The sequence below is a fragment of the Pseudochaenichthys georgianus genome, chromosome 22, assembly GCF_902827115.2.
Source record: "Pseudochaenichthys georgianus chromosome 22, fPseGeo1.2, whole genome shotgun sequence".
In the NCBI taxonomy this organism is placed as follows: Eukaryota; Metazoa; Chordata; class Actinopteri; order Perciformes; family Channichthyidae; genus Pseudochaenichthys; species Pseudochaenichthys georgianus.
This window is the reverse complement of record NC_047524.1, coordinates 22,617,816-22,644,346: the sequence shown is the minus strand read 5'-3', so window position 1 is coordinate 22,644,346 and position 26,531 is coordinate 22,617,816. Positions and strand designations below refer to the sequence as shown.

General features: G+C 40.5%; 1 protein-coding gene across 4 annotated transcripts in view; it reads right to left on the bottom strand.

Moving 5' to 3' along the window:
* daam2 (dishevelled associated activator of morphogenesis 2) overlaps positions 1-25,316 on the bottom strand; it is a 122,342-nt gene extending 97,026 nt beyond the window's left edge. For 2 of the 4 annotated variants that reach the window (XM_034111036.2, XM_071201683.1), the window contains exon 1: positions 25,177-25,316. The gene's annotated coding sequence lies outside the window, so the exon portion shown is untranslated. Of the gene's footprint in view, positions 1-6,175; positions 6,300-25,176 lie in introns of those variants that run through there. The other 2 variants (XM_034111039.2, XM_034111038.2) reach the window with 2 other exon arrangements.
* Positions 25,317-26,531: the final 1,215 nt, after the last annotated feature.

Sequence of the window (26,531 nt, the reverse complement as noted above, 5' to 3'; positions counted from 1 at the left end):
GGCTCGACCAAAAATCGTTTATAAATGTGCTATATAAATAAAACTTGATTTGATTTGCACGGGAGATTCATGTGATTGGTTGTTGGTCTCGTTGCTCGCATAAACTCCCCAAGCTCCAGACACGCCCACCGCCAAGCGTCAACGCACGCCGCTGTGTAGACGTTCCGTAAAACTTGATTTGATTTGATAATTAGTACAAATTGCGTCCTATTTGAGTTGTTTTCGTGAACTCTGCCATTGGTAGCACTCCTAGGATGTTGAGTTTTATTATAAACAATGGTTAAAACAACTTGTAGTAGACCTTTTTGATCTTTTAAGCTACTTTGCTTATAAGTGAGGAAGTGTGGCAGCACACATTTGTATTTTCTGACTGCTGTGTATACAAAAGAGACAATGTAAATACATGAAGCACCATGCTGTGTGGAAGGGTGTTTGGGGAGCAGAGGTGGAAGGGAGCGTTGCTGAGGGGGCCCATTGTGTGCCGATTACCCGCAAGAGGGGTAAATGATGGTGTTGATTAAAGCCAGCTGAGCCCAGGGCGGGCTCCTGCAGGGGCAGACACACGGCCAGCACCACGTGCCCCTGAAATCCATCTGGCTTCTAAATGACACACACTGACAAGCCAGACCTGCACGCTTGTTCATTTTCTGCTGCTAAAAATGTCCTCACAAAAACACACCCACACAAGGCTTTCGAAATCGAGCTAACAAACATCATTTTACCTCATAAGAACGCAGGCTAGTGCCCACATGCTGGAAACTGACCAGTTTACTATGATAAACCAATACATGGGTTTATATTGCTACACTGAGGAGGACTTTCAATACAACCATGCATGAAGCTCATCCTTGTTGCCATTCGAATGCACAAAAGTGCATTCATCAGTAGCATCCAATTAGATCAGAACCAAAGCTGAAGGCCTCACTTTGCCAATATAAACTAAAACTTGTATATTTTCCCATACTTATTTTGGCCGATTGGGCGATGCCGAATGATAATGATGAGTCATTGGTATAGACCAATAAACAATTTAAAATATATTATTATATCATAAGAGGAGAGACAGGAGAGACATGATGTTCTCTGTAAGTAGGTGGAAAGAAATATGTGCATACAACAGCCTACTGCCAACATTAGTTGAACACAAATAACAATTTTGGATAACATTTTGGATTTTTTTCCAGCCTACTTGAATAAATAATCAAGTTTCTTATGCCTACTGTTATCATTATGGGCTACTGGTAGATACAGACATAGAATGAAATGCATTTCAAAATCTACACATTCACTGGGAAAAAACGGAAAGTCCTTCAAATTAGGTTACATGCAAAACATTGCATATTGAATATTTTTTGTATATTAACATATTGGGCTGTCATATATCAATTCAAAGGGAATGTTTATTTTCGACCAATGCCAACATTCTGATAGGTGCGCATTTTAATGTTGTGCAGATGTGTCCTTAGCCATGCATCAAAAATACATGGCATGTGTGCAGATTCTAAGTGAAGAAACGCAACATTTCTCACAATGAGAATGTGCCCCATTCTCTGGCCTCAACAGGCTGAAAACCTGCTCTGAAAAAGAAGCCTTGACCCCTGCATAACAAATCTGGGTTAATCACATCTGCCCTGGCGGCGTACAATCAACACACATTGTTGCGATTACATGCTATTTAAGCTAAATGGTCAGGTTGGGCCTGGAGTCGTTGTCCAATTGCACGCAGCAACAAAAATGTGGGTCAGCAGCTTTTCCTCTTTGCATTTTAGTTTCCTTCGCTGAACAATGAGTCTGCCTCTTTGTTTTCCCACGACAGAAGAACCGTCGTAGGAACTGGCATTATTATGACCATAATAAGGTCACTGTGGTACACACAGTTGACACGCCTGCCGTGATATGAAATAGAACTCAATGACCTTCCCCTCTTTATTTTTTCTTCCCAAGCTCTAAGCAGCCATTTCAATAATCATGAGCATTGATCCTTCAGATTGAGATGAAAGGACAATGGGGGCAGATCGATGAGAGTACAGGGAACAGCGCTCAACGGCAACATCATCCTCTTCCACTGTCAACAGCCTCCTTAGGGGAACCAAAATGGCTTACTCAGCTTTGAGCCTAGTGGTCTAGTTTTACAAGACAAAAGTAACAGAAAAAGAAAAAAGGAAGCCAATCCAGAGAGGTGTCTGCTACTGTTCATCCAAACTGGCATACTACAGCTAAAAATACACTACAGTAAAAGGTACAGACAATTGATATGCCATTACTTTTCAGCATTTCAAGTAGAATCTAATGAAAAGAGAAGCTAGGTCTGGGAAATGTATTGCACATCACTGACCGGTAGCCAACGGCTTGAGACAGATTTATGGTCAGCATCTGTTTGGATACTTTATCAACTGGGTTCTAAGTGAGTTTGTGTTTGTGTTCAAATGTTCGCAACAAATGAATCACAGCAGGGCTCCTTCCCTTCATTCTGTTTCATGGGCCAGACCATCAGGCCTCTGATCAGCAGATCCCTTTCCTCTTCCTCAAGCTCTTGGAAGGAATGTCAGGAAGGCAAGGTACTGACGGCTAGGGTGTGTTCATTCATGTGTGCTCTACATTAGCATGTATAGCATATATGGTAGAATTGGAGGATGTGTGCACAGCAGTGAATCTAATCTTTTGCTGCATGACAATACAGTATGTTTTTTTTCTGCTTTTTACAAACAATCTCTTCCTTGCATCCTTACGATTTCTTCCAAATACTTTGCGTGGGTTGTTCCCATCTTCAAATATTTTGTTTATCTTTGGCTTAAAATGTTCCAAAGGATAAACTGCGGAAGAACACATTGAGATGTGAGAAAGGCGTCAAGTTAAACTGGCAGCGAATCAGGGCCTAGCACTGGAGTGGTGGTTATTGAAGGAAGTTGAAGAGTGGGAGAGGCAGATTCAGAAACTGGGATGGAGTAATGTTTGTTTTTAATGCAGGAAGATTCAGATGCAATACATTAGGTATACTCTGCTTTAATCTTTGAACTGGGAGTATGTACATCATACCATTACTGTATTGCAAATCAAGGCAATACCTTAGCTTTTAGGCAAGTTAGACAACTGCTTAGCTTTTAACTTGACTTGACAGGAGGTCGATATCCAATGGCTGCAATCAAGGCCTTAAGTTGGTCACTCCCCTCTGGGTCTTAGTATCTTACCCATCATTTCACATATAAATAATACAAATAAAAAATATCACATTCACATTCATTCAAAGCCTTCCAATAGCCCTATTCACCCTGTTAAGTAACTGTGCATTTAAGGGATTGTGTCTGTCAACACAACAGAATATTAAACGTATTTTTGGGTTTATATAGCAGCGTTAAAAGTCTGCATCAAGGGTCCAATCTGTCTGCCTAATGCCTCTAATCCCCCCCAACGCTAGCATCAATCCCAGTAGATGTGGTCAAGGGTATGGTTACGGTCCGGTAGCATCGCTGACCCCCCCCTCCCCCCTTCATTTCACATCTCCCTCTCTCTCTCTCTGGGGATCACAAATGTCTTTAAGTCTCCTGACGCTACACGGCATAGCTTATCCCCGCGGCTGCTGGACAATATGGAGGTAGGGGGTAAAGAGGGGGAAGGGAGAGGTGATTTGTGATGATGGTTGGGGGGGGGGGGGGGGGGGCGCTGGACTTTAAAAGGCAATTTTCTAGATGGCTCACTGCCTGAAGAAATATCACAGGCTCTGATGCTGCATGAAAATTGAGAGTACCGCCAAGGCCTGTTCAGATAGACACAGAGGCAGAGGGAAAATATATCAGCCTCCAGTAACTGTATTGAAGGCCAATTCTTGTGTGTGTTTGGCACACACAGCAATGGATTATGGGTTATCTCTCCATCACGCCTTTGCAAGTGGGATGGTTCTCTCAACACACATTTTTGCAGAGCTTTTAGCTTTCTAGATGTGTATTTCTTCCATATTGATAATTGGAAAAGCAAACCCTTTTCCTAACCCTTAACTGGTCAAAGCAATCACTTCCAGCAGCACATTACTGTAGGGGAGTTAGAATAGAGCTACATAACCACCACCATTAGAAGAGTACTGGGGCATGGAAGTGAATACACTTAAATGACTGATTACTCAATGGCAGGACTGGAAAGAGCTTGCATCATATGCCAACTGGCACAGTGTGCGGTGATACTTAATATGAGAGGAAGCTTCATTTTTCCAAGAACATGTGATCTAACAAGTGCACAACCAAGTTTTCCCTGACACTTAAACACATATAAACAACCCCCATATTAACACAATGCACGTAGATTCCAAAAGCACTAAAAATAACTTGCAGTTGACGGTTGCTAGGACATGGCCGGGTCATTTGAGTTTCCCCTGTCTGGATCCTGGCGTTTGTTTACCCCGACACTTCCTGAATGCTGATGGCAGATAGTCTCCTGGTTTATACAAGTGGAATGAGAAGAAAAACAGCCCACTGCTCTGAGAGGCACGATACAACAGAGGAAGAGGGGGATGAAGGGGGAGGATCAGTATCCTAGTAACCAAGGGAACAGCACCAAGGAGGTCAGCTGATGTCCACATGCGATATTTACCACAAGGGAGAGATTGAGTGTATCCTATTGGAGGATGGAAAATGTTTAACAGGCGTCCTCACCATCTCCTCTTCATCTGCAAAACTTTCAAAATAGAAAGAAATAACCAGATTCCACATCGGAACCCGTGTTTTGCATAATTTGCAGATGACAATATTGAGAATGATGGTATAGAGGAAAAATACCATCAGACAGTCATGAAGGAGAGATAGGGGTAGTATTACAGGAGAATGAAAGAACAGAAGAAGGAAAGGGTAGAAGAGATGGTCTGGTACTGCTTACGGATGAGAACACCCACAGATGCTAAATATGGGGAAATTACGCAATTTATCACATAGCACAAATGAACGCCTTGCCTTTCAACAGTCCATTTGAAGTGCAATGCCAGCGCAAAACCTGCGTAAGATCAATCTGCCTCTCCGGAGGGATAAAAGCAAAAGGCCCCATTTCAACAAGCCTCTCCCGAGACAGACCCCTATTCATACGGCCTCTGAATGCTTTAGTTGTTACCATCCATGCGGTTTGTCACTTGGCGAAAAGGAGTTATTGCAAAGAACTTGCCGGGGATGAAGGATCTATGGCTCGGGTTTACCGTTCAAATGGTGTTTGCCTGTTTAGGTACTCAAAAGTAAAAAGACAGAACCATCTATATATGCTCGTGGATGCTGAAGCGAATACATCCATCCACCTCAAAGCTCAAACATGACAGTTATCTCAGATGAAGCATTAGAGGCTGGAAGAGAGCCCGTAAAGCACAGTAAAAGTGCCTGCCACACGTTTTCTATTCTACTTAAGAGCTTTGAACTGCAACATCAAGTCATTACATGATTGGAAAGAAATGCATGGGAAAATGAAGAAGCCAAAAGTAGGAACAGAAAAAGTTTAAGCAAGAATTATGATAGTGTTGAGGTTAAAAATGTTTTAAGTTTTGCCTAATGGCATTGGGTTTTATAATAGAATGTGATTGCTGTGAAGGTTCTCTCAGATAATGTTCATTTAAGCCATGGTTTTCATCCAAAGGTCAAACAATGAATTGGTTGTTTGGCTTCTTTGAAGATGAGGTTAAGAATATTATGATGGCTTAGAAGGGGAAGGAAGATGGGTGGATTGGTTGCATCTACATCTTAAATCTTGTTAAGAGGCTCCAGCCTTAGATCACTTTGTTAAAAACACATTTGACATGCAGGTAAAGTGAATAATTGTTGCTTAAACTTAATTTAGTTAGGAGATGGGAGGCCTGGTTATCTGAGAGACTGTCATATTCAGTAAAGAATTACAGACAATTTCTTTGTTGGTCACTCGAGTGTCAAACACATCAAGACATTGGTGACACTTCTATAGTATAGTGACGTAAAACCAGTATTCCAGGGGAATCCCATACATCAGATGTGAAAATGAAATGGTACCAGTGAATTATTGCCGGTTGCAACCACATGCATTTAACTGAAAATGTGAATTTACAATCCAAACATAAAAAGCCACAGACTTAGTTTTAATAAGGAAATACCCTTAGTCAGATTACATATACTGTACACATGAACCAGAACATTCCATCTCATTAACACAAGTGCAAACTCAGAGCTATAAACTGTACCTATCTCATGTTGAATATCCAGCTTTGGAGCCAGGACGTATTCTGCAAGAGTGGCCAAAGTAAACCCACCAGAGTCTGGAACATTCTCAAAAACTCTGTGTCACATCAACATCTATGTCTCGATCTCAGCCCCGGTCCGAAGTGATTCATTGGTAGGGAGTGCTTTTTGCCAGGCTTCTTTATCGCTGTGTTGAAAAGCCTGAAGGATCCCCCCCTTATGAAAAGATTAACTATGTTGATCAGCTGACTATACGGGAAGGGGGCTGGTCATACTTAAAGCTTAGACAAATGATTTGGGACTCGAAAGACAGGCCAGGGGATTTCTGCTACCACTAGGGGTTGCTGGCAGGGCAAGGGCCTCAGAGCAATGGTGGGGCTCAGCCGTTCCGAGCCTGGAGGACCCCAAGGGAAAAGCAAGTCCAGAGAGCGGAGGACTCTCACGGACAGTCAAGACATTTTCCCACAATCAAAAACACAAACAGAGCCGCACAGGGCAGCGAAAATGACCCTTTTCCACTAAGGAGACAGAGGAAGGGAAAAAGGAGGAAGATCGGATAGTTACAATAACACAACCCCTAAGAAGTACAAGTATATGCTATACCGTATCTCCTGTTAAAAGACCCCTCACGGTTAATGCTCACTATAGACAAACACTGTTCTGTGAAGGACATTCAATAGACTCAAGATTCTTCCAGGAATGGTTAACCTGTAAGTAACCGTAAGTACATTTTTTAGGGCCTCTACCAGATGATTTGGCCAAACCGACACAGTTCATTGGTAAATTACCTTATTAAGGTAATCTGTTTTCATCTCAATCCACTGCTACAAATACCGTCTGCTGGGCATTACATGGGGTGTCCGGCCACTGAGGACATCTGGATTGTTAATGTTGACAAATGTAGGCTTCTTTGGCAAAGATTTGATCCTGGGAAACAAACTATGCAAGATAAAAACTCAAATAATTGGTCCTCAGTTTGGCACAAGGGTTTGCAAGTGGAGGATCTCTCAGTTTAAGAGGAACTGGTTGATCTTTATTGTTAAACTGAAGGAAAAAAAAACACATGACTCCGGATAGAGTTTGAATGCCATTAGCTACTCAACCCGACATGATAATTCAATCTAATGCACATAATGGCAAGCGCTTTGTAAACATTATCTATTTCCTACAGGGCTAGCCAGGCAGTTGGACCAGGTCACAGATCACCTTTCACCACAGTGTGTTGAATCTATTCTCAACAAAAACATAGGGTTGACCCTATAATTAACGAGCTGTATTTCTTGCCATCATTGTACACAGTTTTTATTCTCAAATACTTATTGCAGAACAGCAAATAAGCTCAAGGCTCAGGGGTTTCAATCTTTGAGGGGTCCTACGGAGGGAACTGATAGATTTCTGTTTTGGTTCTACAGTGTTTTCAGTCCACACTTCAGTCATGTATGCCACTGTATTTGAACCAAGCCAAACTGGTAATTATTTTGCGTTTTGATTGATGTCGTTCTGGAAATCTAACAGTTACATCTTGAGAAAATGTGGCATGCAAGCCTCCTTTTCGAGTGGGTAGGCAAAAGTATTCAAACTTCCTTTTATAGAAGTAACCCCCCGAGCTGGATATCATAGCCATTATAAATAAGAAGCTGGAATGCAGAAGGGGAAAAAATAAACATCCAAGCTGCTCCGTTATCAACACCCAGCTGTGCACTTTAGAGGCCAATCCTTGAAGATGATGTCACGCTGGAATTGTGTTACTGTTAAAATAGTGTGCTTATACATTTATGTGGACACTAATTCATTCAAGGAAAATCAATAACACTTTACTAAAATGTAGGACATTGAATTCAGATTATTTAACCCTAACTGAAATTGTTCAACAAAGCAGCAGTTCGTGCTAAATGTCCCATGTTGAAAGTATTAGTGGAATTAATCTGCTTTATCAACTGGAATGTAAATACTGGCATCACTATGAAAGTCTACCCTTTGTAGGTCAGTGCAGTAGGTCATTAGTGGTTCAAAAACCAGCAGTTAGTTATGTCCACAGGATAGTGTGTACAAACCACAAGGTCAAAACAGAACATCCCAGACACTGAAAGACATTTGACCTCAAAGTGGTTGGGTAATGTTAGATTCAGGCTTTCAGGAGTACCAAGGAGCAAGGGCAGACGAAGGAACATCTCCAGGTGCAGCCTTTCAAGCTAATTTCAGAGGCAAAGTCAATCTGAGATGCGGAGATGAGGGAAACCTGCAGCCGAGAGAATATGGGGGACTGACGCACTGGAGGTTTGATAAACGTTTCCATATGTGCTCCGTATCCCAAGTGAAAGAGCTGCTTTGTGTTCAGTAAGGAAGCACGCGCACAGGTCCCGAGTGGGAGCCCCCTTTCCTTTATTTTCCTTCCATCTACTGACAAAACCTATCTGGCACTTTCCCGGTAGCACAGGGTAATATTAGCCAAGCGAAGGGGCAGGAGCAAGGGGTTTGGATGGCCGAGTCTCAACCTTGAGTCTAGGAGTGTATTTTGACGGGAGCTAATTACCTGTGACTACATGGAGACAGGGGAGTGAAACAACCATTGCATTGAGTTAGTTGTCTGGGGGTGAAGGAGGGTAGAGGGTAAAAGCGACCATGGTTGGGAACAAGGAGGGGGAGGTAGGGGGCAGGGAGCTGTCAGGAAGTGAAGACATATTAGAATATTCTCAACTTCCATTACCCCCAGTACTTAATCTTCCCAGTCATGGGGAAATAATTCCTCAAGACATTAAAGAGCCAATCTTACAAGAGCACCTGCTCCCTGTGTATATAGTCCCATACTGGTTGAAAAAAAGATTATTTGGCCATCATGCAAACAATGCAAAATACCACCTTTACAGTGCCCACAAGCTCTTCTTCGTCAAAATCACAACAATGCATAATGAAACTTGATGAGACTTAAAATTGCCTTATAGAAGGGGTGGAAACATGCAATTCTAATCAGATAGTCAAGGCAGCAAGCTACTGTTTCCAAAAACACTACAGAGGTGCGAGAGCACAAACACTGGCTAACAATGGCACATTGTGCAGAACTGAGAGTACTGAACTTGAGGTGTCTATCCTATGATAGAGTATCCAGGGTTTATGAGATTTTAATTAACCACACAAATTATGTAACTCGTTTTTTTCATTTGGAGGAAGGGGGTGTATGTGGCGAGACTGAAAGTAAATTAGACTATAGGGACAGAAACAAGGAGGAAAAAGACGAAGGAGGGGTGGCGGAAGAATGCAAAGTGTCTTGCACCGTTTTGTTTCATAGATCCCATTGGACATGAGGTTTCCTCCGTGAAGATAAAAAAAAAGGAAAAGGTTTGACACATGACCCGCCGGGGATGTTGGTTTTCCAAGCAATTAGGTTCATAGCTGCATAATTGTACACACCACAATAGCATGTTTAAAGGGCACGAGTGATGCGATGAACAGAAAGAGAAAGTAAATCTTGGAGATATACAGATATTGAGGTGAAGTGCAGCAAATATACATTAAGATCATAGCCGCACAGCTTCACAGTTGGATAACCTGAATGCTGATCTGATGCCATGGGTTCCTGGCACATTACATTACATTACATTACACTTGTTAGACGCTTTTATCCAAAGCGACGTACATACTCAATACTGTGGACAATCCCCCACAGGAGCAATTTGGGGTGAAGTGTCTTGCCCAGGGACACAACGACATTCTGAGTGCAGTGGGGTTTGAACCTATGACCCCCTGATCCCAACACCAAGGCGCTATCCACTGCGCCACACGCCTCCACAGACGCACTGGGACATGGTGTGCTTCCTTTCCAATTTAGGTTCTTTATGGCAAATAACAGCCTCTTGGCACAAATAACAGCCTCTTGGTACAGGAGAAACCAACCAGAGCCTATTGCAAACATCCATCAGCAAGACTTGCACACTGAGCCCTTATGGTCTTCTACAAAAGGATGATATTAAGATTGTCTTAAGGTAAAAGAAAGAATACTTTTTTTAGACAGAATAAAAAATGAGCATCCCCAAGAAAAAGTCATGTTTTTGTAAACTTTTGTTTGTCTTTTGTCTAATCTTCCATAAAAAATATTCTGTAAAAGTTGATTTATGATCCAAGTCATGGGAAGGCAACAGGCGGCCCGCGGGCCATTGTTGGCTCGCCAGCAATACTATTTGGCCCGTAATTTTGAGAATCAAAAATAAAATATTATTTTGAGGGTTTTTTTTGAGGTTTTTTTTTACAACATAGGACTGACAGTTGCACATCAGGGTTTCCGTTAGCCGGTAATTACCGGTTTTTATCTGGTAAAATTCATTCAAAACCGGTAAATTCAAAACCTGCTGGTCAAAATGTCTGGTAATAATTAGGGATGCTCCGATCGATCGGCCGCCGGTCATTATCGGCTGATATTCACTCTTAATAGTTTGATCGGTGCTCTCTATAAAGGCCGATCAGGAGAGCTGGATCTGATCTATATGGACAGAAACGCGAGTGAAGTATAACCGGACCCGAGAGAGAGATCAGATCAGCTGCTGCATAATCACCTGAAGCCCCGCCCACTGTTTAGAAACTGACGGGCTGTCAGGAGAGAGGGAGAGGGGAAAAGAGAGGATCCGTTTCTCCCGTGTTATTATCCAAAGTTAATGTAAACTTTTGAATAATGTACTTCATCTACTACAAGTAGTTTGTTTGAATGTAGTAATTATGTTGTTTGTTGTTTGTGGAATCATTTATTGAAAAATGATTATAAACTGAAGCAATATAAAAATGACTCCCATTAACTGAGTTTTAAACATCAGCATATCCGGTCATAGTCCGGTGATTACCTGCTAACGGAAACTTTGCGACACCATTCTTATTATTATTATTGAAACATGACCGGTAAGTTTCAAATTTGTCCGGTAAAATAAATTCTGTCCCGACATATCCGCTTACATTCATAATGTCAGCGGAGGGAGGGGAAGCGGCACTGTGGAAGAGCAGAGTGGCGATGGAGAGCTGTCATCTTCCCTTTACAAGCTTCAAACATGTATTTATCGTGTGATTTTGGAAATAAAAGTTTCATATTCTGAAAGCCAAGACTTTATTTATTTAAAATCAAACAAAACACCCGAACCCCGAAAAACAATGTTTTTACGCAAATCCACGTTTAGTTTTAAATGAGCCGTTGCGACTTCCGACTGATTTTGATAGAGCGGGTCACATATGGCAAATGTGTGGTTGTGGGGAACCAGGTCAATTAAAGTACTTATTTAACTATTAAATGCATTGAGTTTGAGTAAAATACTTGGTTACTGATTCATTTAGGTTATAATATATTAAATTGCAAAGCAAAACATGCTGTAATTGATTTATTTTGTTCTTTGATATTTTTAAAGGTTTTCAACCTGAAAGAATCCTAATGTGTCCTTGAAAAGTTGAAATAAAGAAAAGGAAAAAGGATTCCAGTTGTCCATGCGTCCTCTGTTGCCCCTCAAGCCTCTCAAATGTGGGCAAACACTCAAATAAATGCCAAACACCCAGAGAACTTGACAATACTTATCAGAATAAAAGTATGTAAATAACACTGCTACCTAGTTAATAACTTTACTTTACTCAGTGGAGGCTCGTCCATTGAGGAAAGGGAGGACCATCCTCCCTAAAATTTCAGAGAAAAATTCACTTTGAAGAGAACAATAAATACACCTCAATTTAAAAGATAAGTCTGTTAAAATACAGATAATAGCCCTGGCTTAAGAGGAAAAGATGCCTGTTTTTTGTTTTGTTATTACTATCAGGAAATGTACAACCTAACCCTGGTCCGCCCAGTAGTAGTAGTCAGATCGCTACTCCTGCTGATTTTAAAGCTAGATCTGGGTTCGATTTCATCCACTTGAATGTGCGCAGTCTGTTAGGTAAACTAGATTTTGTCCATATTTGGGCGAGCTCGACTGACGCTGACGTCATTGTTTTATCAGAAACATGGCTAAATAAATCTATTTTGGCCTCTGACATTGCCTTAAATGGTTATAATGTGTATCGTACCGACCGGCCTATTAAAGGTGGTGGCGTTGCCATTTATGTTAAGAATAAGTTCAGTGTATCCACATTAGTTTCCAAATCTATCAGTAAGCAATTTCAATTTTTAGCCTTAAATATAGAAGTGGCAAAGGGTCAACAGGTCATGGTCGTGGGCTGTTACAGACCCCCCTCAGCTGTCAAAGACTCCTTGTCTTCGCTAGAAAATCTTATATCGCAACTAGACTACAAGGAAATAGTGCTACTTGGAGATTTTAACTGGGACTGGTTAACTGCAGTGTCAGAGGATTTTAAAAACCTTTGTATCTCTTTAAATGTTACTCAGATTGTGGACAGTCCTACTCGCCCAAATATTAAGTCCCCAAATAAATCCTCCCTAATTTATCTCATTCTAACTAATATTCCCTATACATACTCAGCTGTGGGAGTATTTCCGAATGATCTGAGTGACCACTGTGTTGTAGCCACAATTAGGGACACAAAAGTCCAAAAGGTTAAACCACGTATTATCATCAAGAGAGACATAAAACATTTTGTGGAGCAGGGTTTTGTACATGATCTGTTTGGGTTTGATTGGGGAAAAATCGATTTGTGTGCTGATGTTGAGACTGCATGGTCTTATTTTTATCTTGGTTTTATGGAAATTATAGATAGACATGCACCCCTGCGTACATTTAGAGTGAAGGGACGAGACAATCCTTGGTTTTCTGCTGAACTGTCTAGTCTCCTGCATGAGAGAAACAAGGCCTGGGCAAAGGCTAGGAAATCAGGCTCAGAGGTAGAATGGCTGCGTTTTAGGCAGCTAAGAAATAGATTCACTTCACATGTCAAAAGTGCTAAATCTAAGTATTATCTGTCAGTTACCACAAAGAACCTGAACAACCCTAGACAATTCTGGAAAGCCATAAAATCGATATCCACCGGTGATATCCGTAATGAGCTACCTCCGTGCCTTACCACAGCATCTGGCACTATATCGGACAGGGCCACCATGTTAAATTGCTTTAATGAGCATTTTGTGTCCTGTGGCTCTCCGTTTCTAATTCTGCTTCTGTGAACACCACGGTCGGTGACACAGAACAATGTGGTCTGGAAAACCCTTTCAGTTTTACTCCTTTTACTGTTGATGTTGTTCGTGAAGTCTTAACCAAGCTCAATCCTAAACAGCCGGCTGGTCCGGACAACGTAGAACCTTTCTTTTTAAAGATAGCTGCAGATTGTATTGCTCCACCTCTTACTACTCTTTTTAACCTCTCTCTCAGCACGAACAAAATCCCAAAAGAATGGAAGTAAGCTTATGTCCTGCCACTACTAAAAGGAGGGGAGGCCACCTTATTAAACAATTATAGACCCATCTCTAAATTGTCAGTTCTGGCTAAGGTTCTTGAACGCCTAGTGAGTGAACAAGTAAAGGAGTTTTTATGTACAAATGACATCCTGTCTAAACATCAGTCAGGCTTCAGAAAGCAACATAGCACCATCACTGCCACAATGAAAGTGGTAAATGATATTACGAGTATTTTAGATAATAAGCAGAGTTGTGCAGCTCTATTTGTTGACCTATCCAAAGCTTTTGATACCGTCGATCATCGCATTTTGAAGCAGAGGCTGGTCAGTATTGGCATATCCAGCCATGCAGTGGGGTGGTTTGTGAACTACCTCTCTGAAAGGTCCCAATGTGTTCAGTTTGATGGGCTGTCTTCTAAGTGGTTAAACATCACAAATGGTGTACCACAAGGTTCAGTTTTAGGTCCGCTATTATTCTCTATCTATATTAATAGTTTAGGGGAAAATGTCGAAGGAGCAACCTTACATTTGTATGCGGACGATACCGTTATGTACTGTGCAGGTCCCTCGATTAACGAGGCTGTTGTTAAATTACAGGCTGTTTTTAACATTATTCAGGCTCAGCTCTCTGAGCTTAAGCTTCTTTTAAATGTGGATAAAACCAAGGTAATGCTCTTTTCTAAAGCTAAAGCTAAAAATACATCGGAGACTGCTTTGGATATTGTAACTACGCAAGGAATACAACTTGAAGTGGTTACCTGTTACAAATACTTGGGTATCTGGCTTGATGATTGTCTCACTTTTAAATTTCATGTAAATAACCTGCTTAAAAAGCTGAGGGTTAGGCTAGGTTTCTTTTACAGAAATAAGTCCCGTTTCTCGCTTGAGGCCAGGAAAAGGCTAGTCACTGTGACCTTTTTACCTGTGCTGGACTATGGTGATTTGTTATATATGAATGCACCTGCCAATTACCTGAGCAAGTTAGATGCTGCGTATCACAGTGCACTGAGATTTTTGACAAATTGTAGAGCACTTACGCATCACTGTACCCTGTATACCAAGGCGGTTTTGCCATCACTTACTGTACGGAGGCTCAGTCACTGGTACTTTTTCATTTACAAAGCCATGTTGGATAAACTACCATCTTATATCTGCTCCCTGATCTCTCTGCGAATTGAAAGTACTTATTGCCTGAGATCGCATGCTGTGGTTTTATTAAATGTGCCAAGTGCTAGGACTGTCTTAGGGAAGAAAGCTTTTAGATGTGCAGCTCCACTAACATGGAACAGTCTGCAAAAAGAATGGAAAATTACCAAGCTAGTACCACTACATGTTTTTAAAGCTTGGTTGGATGCTACAAAATCAGATGCTGTTGGTACCTGTACATGTGGTTAAATATGTAAATTGTAATCCCTGTACATTTTGCTGTATGATGTCCTTTTGTTGTTCTGTTGTTTATGTGTTTATGTCTTCTTGTGGAACCTACTGCTGCAGGTCTCCCTTGAAAAAGAGATCATTGATCTCAATGGGATTTTACCTGGATAAATAAAGGTTTTGAATTGAATTGAATCAGGGCTCTATAAATAAAGAACTACGGCAGATCTGTAATATGTAATGCAGCCGAAACGTGTATTACAATGCCGTTATGTGATGACTTTCAAAGAGAAAAGCAAGAACACTCGGGATTAAGTATTATTTTAAAATGTTTTCCGGATTTCATATCATATAAACACCAAATCCCAGCATGCATCGCGGCTAAAACATCCTATCAGCGAGCTTAAACCATAGCTGAGGATCTTGGGTAATCGCTCGAAATGCCTACGTCTTTTTCCGGTTATTTTTATTTTTTAAATTCAGTTCCTGACGGACGCCAAAAAAGCCCGAGATTATGGAATTAAACCAATAAATAAAAGCAAGGATAATTGTGTGTTATTGGCGAGTAAATAACAGTGTGTTATTTTGAAAAGAATAACAAATTCGAAGGAAAAGAAGATTTTAAAAATACAGATTTCAGTATTCTGAGGCTCTGAGCCCCATTTATTTTCCTCACAGACGGCAACAAAAGTCCGAAATTATACGATTTAAAATAAAAGCAATAATTGTGGTTTGATATTGAGTAAGAACATGTTTTTATGAAACACACAGCTTCCGGTCTTCCACGACCCGACCGGAGAAAAAGACGTGCTGCAGCCTGCAGGCACGAAACACATTATCAGTAGAAATACATTGCTTTCAAAATCGTGCTGTGCAACACGAAAAAAAGCGGAAAATCGTGTTGGTGAACACGAATCAATAGATTAAAAATCGTGTTGGTGAACACGAAATGCCATGAGACTGGGTTGGTGTCTGGTATAGGATTATACCCTCACAGCTAATTACTCCCAGACTTCTTTGCTCTGAGCCAGAAACTGCACAGATACAGTAAGCCAGCACGCTGCCTGCTTATCCACCGCATTAAGACAAAAGAGACTAGCATGAGACCTTCTGGGTGCACTATGAACGCTCAGTGTAAGTTATGAGGTGAAGGTGAAGGTGAAGGTGAAGGTGAAGGTGAAGGTGAAGGTGAAGAAGAAGAAGAAGAAGAAGAAGAAGAAGAAGAAGAAGAAGAAGAAGAAGAAGAAGAAGAAGAAGAAGAAGAAGAAGAAGAAGAAGAAGAAGAAGACGAAGAAGAAGAAGAAGAAGAAGAAGAAGAAGAAGAAGAAGAAGAAGAAGAAGAAGAAGAAGAAGAAGAAGAAGAAGAAGAAGAAGAAGAAGAAGAAGAACAACCAACTGCTGGCAACTTTAAGGATGCAAGTTTTATGAGGCCAGACTTGGACAAGGCGATGGACTTGGAACGTGCATTGATGAACTGCAAGGGTGGAAGTGCTGTACATGTTTGGCTTTCTAGATGATGTGTTGATCAGTATCCATTGCATACAACCTTATTAAAAGTGGACCATAATGTACATCTAAATCCGGAGTGCCTTTGACAAATTATACATCAAAGCAATTGGCTGCTCATGTGTGTTTACGGTGAAGGCTGCACAAAGGATTTGAGCAGCAAGCTTCACGCACATGCAGGGCCGTTTCAATAAATGCATATATATATATATATATATATATTAGGGGTGTAACGGTTCACAAACATTTCGGTTCGGTACGTAACTCGGTTTTTTGGTCACGGTTCGGTTCGGTACGTTTTCGGGAACAGCAGAATTTGTTTTCCCAAAACAAAACATATATATATTTTTTTATTATTATTAAACTGTGAATAATGTATTCACTCAAATAAATACAAAATATAATAAAATAAACATTAAGGTGCAGCATTTCGATGAACTGAAATAATCTGTATTTGAACTGTACTGTACTTGCACCTAAGCAGCCAGTTTGACATTAGGACTTGCTTGTCATTGTATTTTCATGTTTTTTTAAAGAAAGATGAACTTGTCCACATTGCTTGCCGAAAGGGCAGATCTGCTGGCACTAACAATGTCTCCTGCTGTGGAGAACACCCTCTCGCTAGGGACAGAGGTAGCAGATACAGCCAGGTAGCACTTTGCTAACATGGCAACATAAGGATATTTGGCGTTTGTAATAGCTTTGGCTCGGTCTGAACTTTCTGCGAGTGGTGGAGGCTAAATGCTAGCGGGAGTTGGGTTTGCACTTCAGTCTTTTTTATTTTGGTACCGGTGATATTCACGTTCGGGTGATGCCTTTTCAAGAGTGTGCCAGTTTGATGTATTGCCAGCCGCGTAACCAATGTTAGTTGAACAATGCCGACAAACCGCTTTGGTTTGGTCCACCTGTCTTTGTCCGTCATCCTTGTACGTAACTGCGAAACCAAAATGTTCCCAAACCGGAGACTTCAATGATGCTGGAGGATTTTCGAGCTCAACTTTATCTGCGTTCGCCATTCATTTTCGACAGTTCCTCAAATTACTGACTACATTTGAACGCATCCCTCTGACCAGCTCTCATAGTATGCCCTCTCATCCAATGAAATGACTTGCTCGCTCTATGACGCGTTGAACCCAATGTGAGCAAATGTGTTCACTTCATGTTCTCAATTTTTTACGTTTAACGTTATATTCGTTCAGTACACTTCGGTACACACCTGTACCGAACCGAAGGGTACGTGTACCGTTACACCCCTAATATATATATATATATATATATATATATATTAGGGCTGTCAGTCGATTAAAATATTTAATCGTGATTAATCGCATGATTGTCCATAGTTAATGTCAGAGAATATTTTAAGGATATCTCTTTGTGTTTTAAGATTCTCAGTTCTTCTTGTATGTGCTCAGTCTGTAACTTGAGGAGGACAAAGGTCAAAGAGGTCTTCTGCTTTCCTGTTGGTGAGGGGTTTAAAGGCACATGCAGAGTTGCATATAGAGATGTCTTTGTTCCTAATGTCTAGTATTGATTAGATGGAAGCGCGGGGAAATAGGCCACTCCTTATGGATATACAGACCATGTATTTTATCTTATGTCTTCAGAGATTGCTAGGTTGCCCCACATGCAAGTGTGACTATGCTGTGTAATCTCCCCGGCCGTATTTGACTTAATAAATATCAGTGTTTGACATTCAGAACTCCTGCTCATCCCGTGTCTCTCTGAGTCCTGACTTTCCATTGCAACAGAAGTTTTCCTTACAGTTAATCGCACATTTTTGATCTGTTCTAAATGTACCTTAGAGGAATATAGTTTTTAATACTCTTATCAACTTTATGCTAATATTTATTATCATTTGAACAATGACAAATATTCTCATGAATATTAAACACAACAACCTCTGAACATTACAAATATTTGCCTCGATTCAACCTGGATCCTCTCTCATACAATAATACAATACAAATTGTGTGTGCGCGTGTGTGTGCGTGTGATGGATCGTTGGAGCTATGTGCAACTCAAGGCATATGCTCAAATGGGAGCTGCCTGAACGCTGCAATCATGTTGCGCACTACCCGTGCTGAGTGTGCTGACTTTTCGTACAATGTCCCACTGTCTGGCTGCCTGCATAAAGTCAAGTGCTCGGCGCAGTTGTGGCGAAATGTCGCTCCTCGCTCCACTCCTTATATCCGTTAGCGCAGCTAGCTAGCACCAGATGCTAACAACAACAATGCACGTAAGGTCTCTCTCTCGGGCCACACATACACACACCCTCCCGGTCCTCCCAATAGCCAGTCGGTGCCTGCCGGTGAGCGTGGAAGTGTGGTCTGCCACAAGCGGGCGGCAGGAGCGGGACTGTCAGCATCAGCTTGTAGATGGTATTTTAAACTCGATGCGCTCTGAAACTACGGGGCGGCCGAGGAAAAAAAATACACATGCGTTAATCGCGTTAAAATAATTAGAGGCGTTAATTAACGCGTTAACTTGACAGCCCTAAAATATATATATACGAAAACTATATATATATCGGGTCATTTTCTGCACATGTCAATAGCAGTTTCAACTATATTTTTTTGGAAATTAAAATACTATATATAAATATATACATAGGTACTTGGCAAATGAATAATAATAATAATATATGCATAATTGCATATAAACATTGTGAACACTTATTTTCAAGTAACTTTTTTTACATTCATATGTTCACGCTGTGGTTTGGAACTGCTTTTGAATGTTATTAGGCATTTTGTTATGGAAAATGTTGTGCACAATCAGTACTGTTTTAAGCTGTACTATGTCAACACATTTTAATAGATTGAGTTTTTTTAAATATGGGAGTTGTGTGTTCATATTTACCAACACCACAGGCTATTCGTAATACTTTTTTTTGGGGATGTTATTATTTTTTGTAGATTTGTTGATTACGTGTTTCCCCATATTTCGGAGCAGTAGTAAAGGTAAGGGAGAAATAGACTGTTATAAAGAGTATATTTTCTTCAAAAATGTTCTTAGTATAATACAAAATACCTATTGTTTTTGACAGTTTAGTCTGTACATAATTGATTATGGTGCTTCCAATTGAGTTTTTCGTCAACAAGCAGTCCTAAAAATGTACATGCACCAACTTTTTCTATCTCTGTATTGCAAATCCGTATCATTTCTACTCTCAGACTTTGTATTGAATAATGTAATTTGTTTTGGCCACATTAAGGGATAATTTATTAACTGCAAACCAGTTACATAGTATTTTTAATTCTGCATTCACAATTTTAACAAGATCGCCAAGATTATGATGGGAGCAGAGAATTCAAAGTTCAGGTTCAGCCTCAATATATTTGGGGAGAATTCAAATGAGCCGTCTTTATTTCTAGACAGCCAAGCCTCCCTCCTGTGTTCGCAGTGGCGTTTCTATATGTACAAAAAGTGGTGGGGCACAAAAAACGTAGATGTCTATATATAAGCTTCTGCAGTGAGGTTCATGGCTGGTGAGGCACTGGCTCTGACTCTTCAGGTTTACAAATATTATATTTTGACCTAAATCAAAATCTAATATTATTTTCAAAAGCTTTTTTTGTCTGATGCTTCGATTAATTTTAAACAGACAGTTCAACAAAAGGATACCCAAAAAATGTAATTTTATCATTTAAATATTGAATTGTTCTCTCTTAGTAAGATCCCATTTTCAATAAAATTGCAGTCTTACCTTGACTTGAAGATGAAGTCCATTTGCCTATCCTTCTGGACAAAAATCTCTATTACTTTTTTGTAAAAGTCCTCCTTATCTACTTGTAGTTTCAAAAGTCTATCATAAATCTAATCGATAGATTTATGATTAGAAAATTATAAAAGTAGGGTAGACATGTGGATATTATCCGGCTGAACAAAACGTGCATTTATCTAACAGGTACGTTTACCACAGATCTTATTTTGAGCTATTTTCTAATATCCCATGGAGAAATCTCATTGCTTTTTTGTGGAGGGAAGCCATGCGCAGCTTACTTCCTGGTTTTAGGACGCGTCTCTCTCCTCCTCTTCACACGCCACACTTTTCGCGGCACACGTACTTGCAGCCAATCAGCTCTGAATTATGTGAGATGACGTATTGTGGGGATGGCAGCTCAGTGCCCCTATGGTCATTATTTTTTTGCCACACACATTAAATAGGACAATACTCTGAGCATGCGCAGTGTCGTTTTTATAGTCACCGTTCACTTAGACAGTGAGAGGGAGGGGCAGGATCGGGTTTTGTCCCACATGGCTCTAAACAGCTCAATCACACACTGTAGACACTAATTAGAAGAACACAGACTAAAACAGCAATGTACAGATGAATCAGATGATTAAACATGATCTTAATATATTAATATATATTAATATATTTGATATATTTTGTTATTTATTTTTTGCATTTTTTTTGTAATCATTATTTGTAATACTTTCTGCTGACACTAGGTGGGGCTGTACCCCACCTGCCCCTAATGACCAGTCGCCACTGTGTGTTCGGTGAAGCATTATATGCTTACAAATCCAATGTAGGATATAAACATGACTAAACTGCAATGATAGCAAAGCTGTGGCTTGGGTTTTTGGGGTAATAAAGTCCAAATTATCGTGTCAGCCCAACGATCACTCATTGGCTGACCAATGAGTGACATCTGAGGAAGATGAAAAATGTAAATTAAACATTGTTGAGAAAATGCTGCATCTCTTGCATTTATTGACAGAGGAGCCTTATTGTTTACCTTTTAATATAATTTTTTGTAATTTTCAATTGCTTGGTTTTCGTGACCAAGCATTTCGGTTTCCTTAAATTAAAGTGTAACAGATTGATGCATCTCCACAGATCATCTTAAAGGCTTCGGAATCCCCCCCAATGTAGTTAAAAAACTGTCAAAACTAGGGCCCCCAAACAGCATCTTGCATAGGGCCCCCAAAAAGATAGAAACGGCCCTGCGCACATGCCTCCGCCCAGCCTCAGCTCGTGCCCTATCCTGCCCGACACACCACATTCTCACCTTACGGCCCCAAAGGGCAAAGCAATTTCCAACCAAAACATCTGGACCTGGTGGCAATGAGTCAACCTCTGCCTCAGTGACTGGTAGGGAACAATGGCCCTGTCTTTCCTTTGCTGGCCACCTTCTCCCGTTGCAGAGGAGCTTCAACTAGGCAAAGACCAGGCTTGGGGAGTAACGGATTACATGTAACGGGATTACGTATCAGGATTTTTTTTTAACCTTACAACCTTCCTTTAACATCACATTAAAGAAATATTTAGATTACTGTTACATTTCTAATCATTTGGGATTACTAGCAGGATTACAATGTTAGTAAAAAGAGCATATAGTGTTGTAAAAAGTGTTGTAAAAGGATCAGATTTAAATGTCTTCTTTGTAAACTGTACTGTTCTGTAGGCTAATACTTTAATCTGCTTTATGGTTTTCTCTTTCTTTGGTTCATTTGGTCTTTGTTTAATTGAGTAGGGGAAGCTATATGTTCATTAAATAATGTGTGTGAGCCTAACTGTATATTTTAAACTAAAACAGAGCATTTTATATTAGCTCAGATTTGATGTCTGCTTTTTTTTAACTGTATGTATGTATGTGCTCATGTGTTTCATTGTTGGTGTATAGACGACTGCCTGAATATGCTTAATGAAAGGCAGGTTTTCTTATAAGTAAAATCATTTGATACTAAATATATCTTTGTTTCTTCTTTCCATGGGTCACACTGTTCTATTGACAAAAAACATCTCAATCATATACATTTTCTCTTGTATTTATTTGCATTGCATTTGATATTGAGGTAATCCAGAAGTAACAGAAAGTAATCAGATTACATAACTTTTATATTTTGATACTCAGATTTGGTTACATTTTTCTTTTCACGTAACACGTAGTAATTGTAACGGATAACATTTTTTAAAAAGGTCCCATGTCATGGCCATTTCTACTGATCATAATTCCATTGTTGATGTCTACTAAAATAGATTTATACTGTGCAATTTTCCAAAATCACATTGGTTTCACATACAGCATCTATGTATAATATTTGAATTCACTCTCTGTCCTAAACGGCTTGTTGGAGCTCCTGCTCCAAAAAAATAATTCTTTTAAGGATTCCCGATCCCCGATCTTTTTCTCCCGATTCCGATCTTTTAAAAATCACGTGATCGGCTCCGATCCCCGATCACGTGATCGGATCGGGACATCTCTAGTCAATTTGGACCAATCCACGGACTTAACGTAATGGCTCCGCGGACGTAACGTCTTTACGGATTGGTCCATTTGGACCAATGGGTCCATTTGGGTATGGGCACGTCACTGTACTCAGGAAGAAAACAATGGCAAAAGATACATCTCCAACGAGGCGTTCTGGGCCAGCATAGACAGGTTTTTTCTGTGTTAGAGTTTTACTCCCTACAGTGTGTACTTTGAGGGTTTGTGACTCTGCAGTCCGTTTACATGCATAAAAACCTTCATAACACACAAGCATGACATGGGAACTTTAAAGTAACCCTCCCAAACCTGGCACAGACACACACCACAGCCATGTGTGGCAGCTCTGATACCCGGTAACACACACGTAGCCATACTGAGCTGACGAGGCTTCCAGTCATTCCTTCCGCACGTTTTTTACCCTTCGCTAAGTCAGCAGGGGCACAGCCTGAGGTAGAACACCTCAGCCCAGTGGCCTTGTTGCTTTTAGATATCGGACATATTTTCCTTCCCTGCATCCCTCCTGGAAAACACACAGGTAGCTGGACAAGGATTATGCGCTTTAGTCAAAAACAGTGGTCCTAAAAATAGTCCAGCCAGATTGCTGCAACAGCTGCTTCAGTCTGACTTGAGAGTAAATAGACAAATATTATATATATATATATTTTATATGTATAATTGTACACGTTTGAGGCTGTAAAAAAAAGCTTAAAGCGTATTAAAAGCCTGCTATAGTGTAGGGCTTTTCACTAAATCCATCCATTGCTGATGTCCATTAACACAAGTCTTGGGGGTTCAGTGGGCAGCCTATTGATGCCTGTAAAGCATGTGCATAACACATTGTTGAAAATTCCTCCATGCAGCAGCCTTACATGGACAATTCCTGCAAGCCACTTACCCCCAATGGGTTAGTATGATTAAAATGTCCATTTCTATGTCATAATCCATTCCAATCCTTTCACCCATAATCAACGCTTGCTTTATGTTTTTATTTATTTATTTTGGCCAAAAACAGTAAATGATCACTGTGACTTCCAAGCAGCACAATCTGGATCCAGTAGGAGGAATGTAGCTCCTTAAGCAAAGCTCCCTGTGTGTGTGTGTGTGTGTGTGTGTGTGTGTGTGTGTGTGTGTGTGTGTGTGTGTGTGTGGGTGTGTGTGTGTGTGTGTGTGTGTGTGTGTGTGTGTGTGTGTGTGTGTGTGTGTGTGTGTGTGTGTGTGTGTGTGTGTGTGTGTGTGTGTGTGTGTGTGGTGTGTGTGTGTGTGTGTGTGTGTGTGTGTGCGTGCGTGCGTGCGTGCGTGTGTGTGTGTGTAGGAGAAAATGATGTTGTGCTTAGCATGGTGCTGCGCTTGTAAAGCCTCAACAACTGACCAAGAGGAGCCAATGCTGCATCACTGCCAGATGTGCAGTGAGGTTAAATAACTCTTGATGCCGCTTCCCATCCTATAAACTGAAGAGCAATGTGGGATTTAAGAGGTATGGATGCCCCCAAGTGTGCAAGCATTTGCCTTAATTTTCCTGATTGCAAATGAAGAATGTGTTTATTTGGAATAAAAAACAGATGTGTGAGACTAGAAATCTTAGCATTTACATGTGAGATTGTCCAGGTTTATTTTTTCAACTCAAACAAGGAAACACAGGTTTGCTGTTACAGAATACTTTTTTTTACATGATGATTTGGGTAGAAACCTGGAGAATTGCTCAAGTCACTCATCAAGTGATTTATTATGACATTGAGTCTAAAGTTACATTGTCAAACAAGAAAATATCATCCAAAAAATTAATATAATGCCCCTTATCCTGCTTCACATTCATATAATATTTCTCAAGATTAAAACATACATTTGGGGGGAGGGGGGGGAAGACAAACATGTACAAAAAATTGAAAAATTAAGGAGAATCTCACTTGACTTGCTTACTTTAAAAGCAAGACACAATACTATATCATGTCTTGTAATAGTCTTTTTTTTTACAGTATGACTGAGGCTGGCACTGAGATGACAGCGCCCTCTTTGGATGCTCACAGGAACTAAATGTCCGTGCAGCAGTGAACGCACCGCCGCCTAATATCGAGGTCAAATGCATTGCGCATCATGGTAATGCAGAATGCAGTCCACTATTAAAACACACATGGGTATTCATAACTGAAAATGACAATAATGTTACTAAACGTCAAATCTATTAAAAACAAATCGGAAGAGGTAGCCTGTCATGCGCAGAGCTAGACCTAAAGTAACCAATGTGCACCTAATGGTGGCCAATAACGTAATAAATCTGATGGGAGTAGGTGATATTAGCCATGGATCATGTTTAATAGTAAAATTATGGCAGGCTTCAGATCAAGCGATGAGTTTAAGTGGCTTTAAGAGCAGAGAAGCACATTGTCATCTTAAATCACAGGACTGTTGCATTTATCTTCTTATAAAAATGCTAAAATACCAACAGTACCTCATGGTCGTTATTTAAACATCACTGTGACCATATCCAGCCGATTTCTCCCGTTTCTCCACGCTTCTGAAGGGACACCATCACAAGGTAGCCTACCTATACCGATAATTGTAACACTGATTTTTAAGAGAAATGTCAAACTTACCTTCCAGCTTCTTTGCGGAGAAACAGTGTCTGCTCGATGGTAGTAATCCCTGGTCGCTGTCACCGCACTAATATGGCCAAAATTGAGTGTGGCGGCGGCTCGCTGGCTAAATAGAGCCGATGCCCTATTGTGACTGTACGGGGCTGCTCATTCAGCTGAGTGATAGTGGGGAGAGGAGGCACTGGCAAGTCGGTCACAACAGCAGCACCACGCCCCCCACCTTAAAGCTACCGCACTCTGCCTGTATGTCTGCCTGTCCCTCTGTCCCTCTGTCTGTCTGTCTGTCTGTCTGTCTGTCTGTCTGTCTGCCTGTCCCTCTGTATGTCTCTCTGTATATCCCTCTGTCTGTCTCTCTGCCTGCTGTCTCTCTGTCTGTCTCTCTGTATGTCTGTCTCTCTGTGTGTCTCTCTGTATGTCTATCTGCCTGTCTGTCTCTCTGTATGTCCCTCTGTCTGTCTCTCTGTATGTCTCTCTGTATGTCTCTCTGCCTGTCTGTCTCTCTGTCTGTCCCTCTGGCTGTCCCTCTGTATGTCCCTCTGTCTGTCTCTCTGCCTGCTGTCTCTCTGTCTGTCTCTCTGTGTGTCCCTCTGTCTGTCTCTCTGCCTGTCTGTCTCTCTGTATGTCTCTCTGCCTGTCTGTCTCTCTGTATGTCCCTCTGTCTGTCTCTCTGTGTGACTCTCTGTATGTCCCTCTGTCTGTCTCTAACTGTGTGTGTACAAGGTGAGAGATGACCACTCTTAGTTATAACTGGAACATGTCAAGCAAGGCTGAACAAAACCTGCTGGGGAACACTTTTGAATACAAAATGTTGATCTTTTAGAAACTTTTTTTTTGCCCTTTTACAGTAAATAAAATATTTTTCCAAATTATTTATTCCAATGCATTTATTTTATTTTACATTTATATACTTCACTTATTGTTGCATTTACTTGCACATTTTGTTTAATTTGCACTTTTCTATTTCTGTTTCTGCTTGCAAAATCGTTTCATGTCTTAGGTATATTTATTTATTATTATTTATTGGAGGAGGCTGGGACTTAAGATTCTCATTGCCAACACTCTGTTGAAGCTTGTGTGCATATGACGAAAGGCCTTTCATTCTTGAAATACATTGCTTTTATCAATTTGGTTTTGTTGTATATAATTGGCAGAGATTAGGGATTATTAAAGTACACCCATAACCATTTTGTATAAACAGAAATCATTGCAGTTCATTTAAAGACATGTACAGATTTTTTCTTTAGATTTCAGATTGGCTATCTGAAAAAATAACATAAAAAGATCTTGACATGTGAGCCCAATTGTTGGTCTCTCTGTGAATGTTTGGATCTTAAACGTAATTTAGCTGTTAAAGC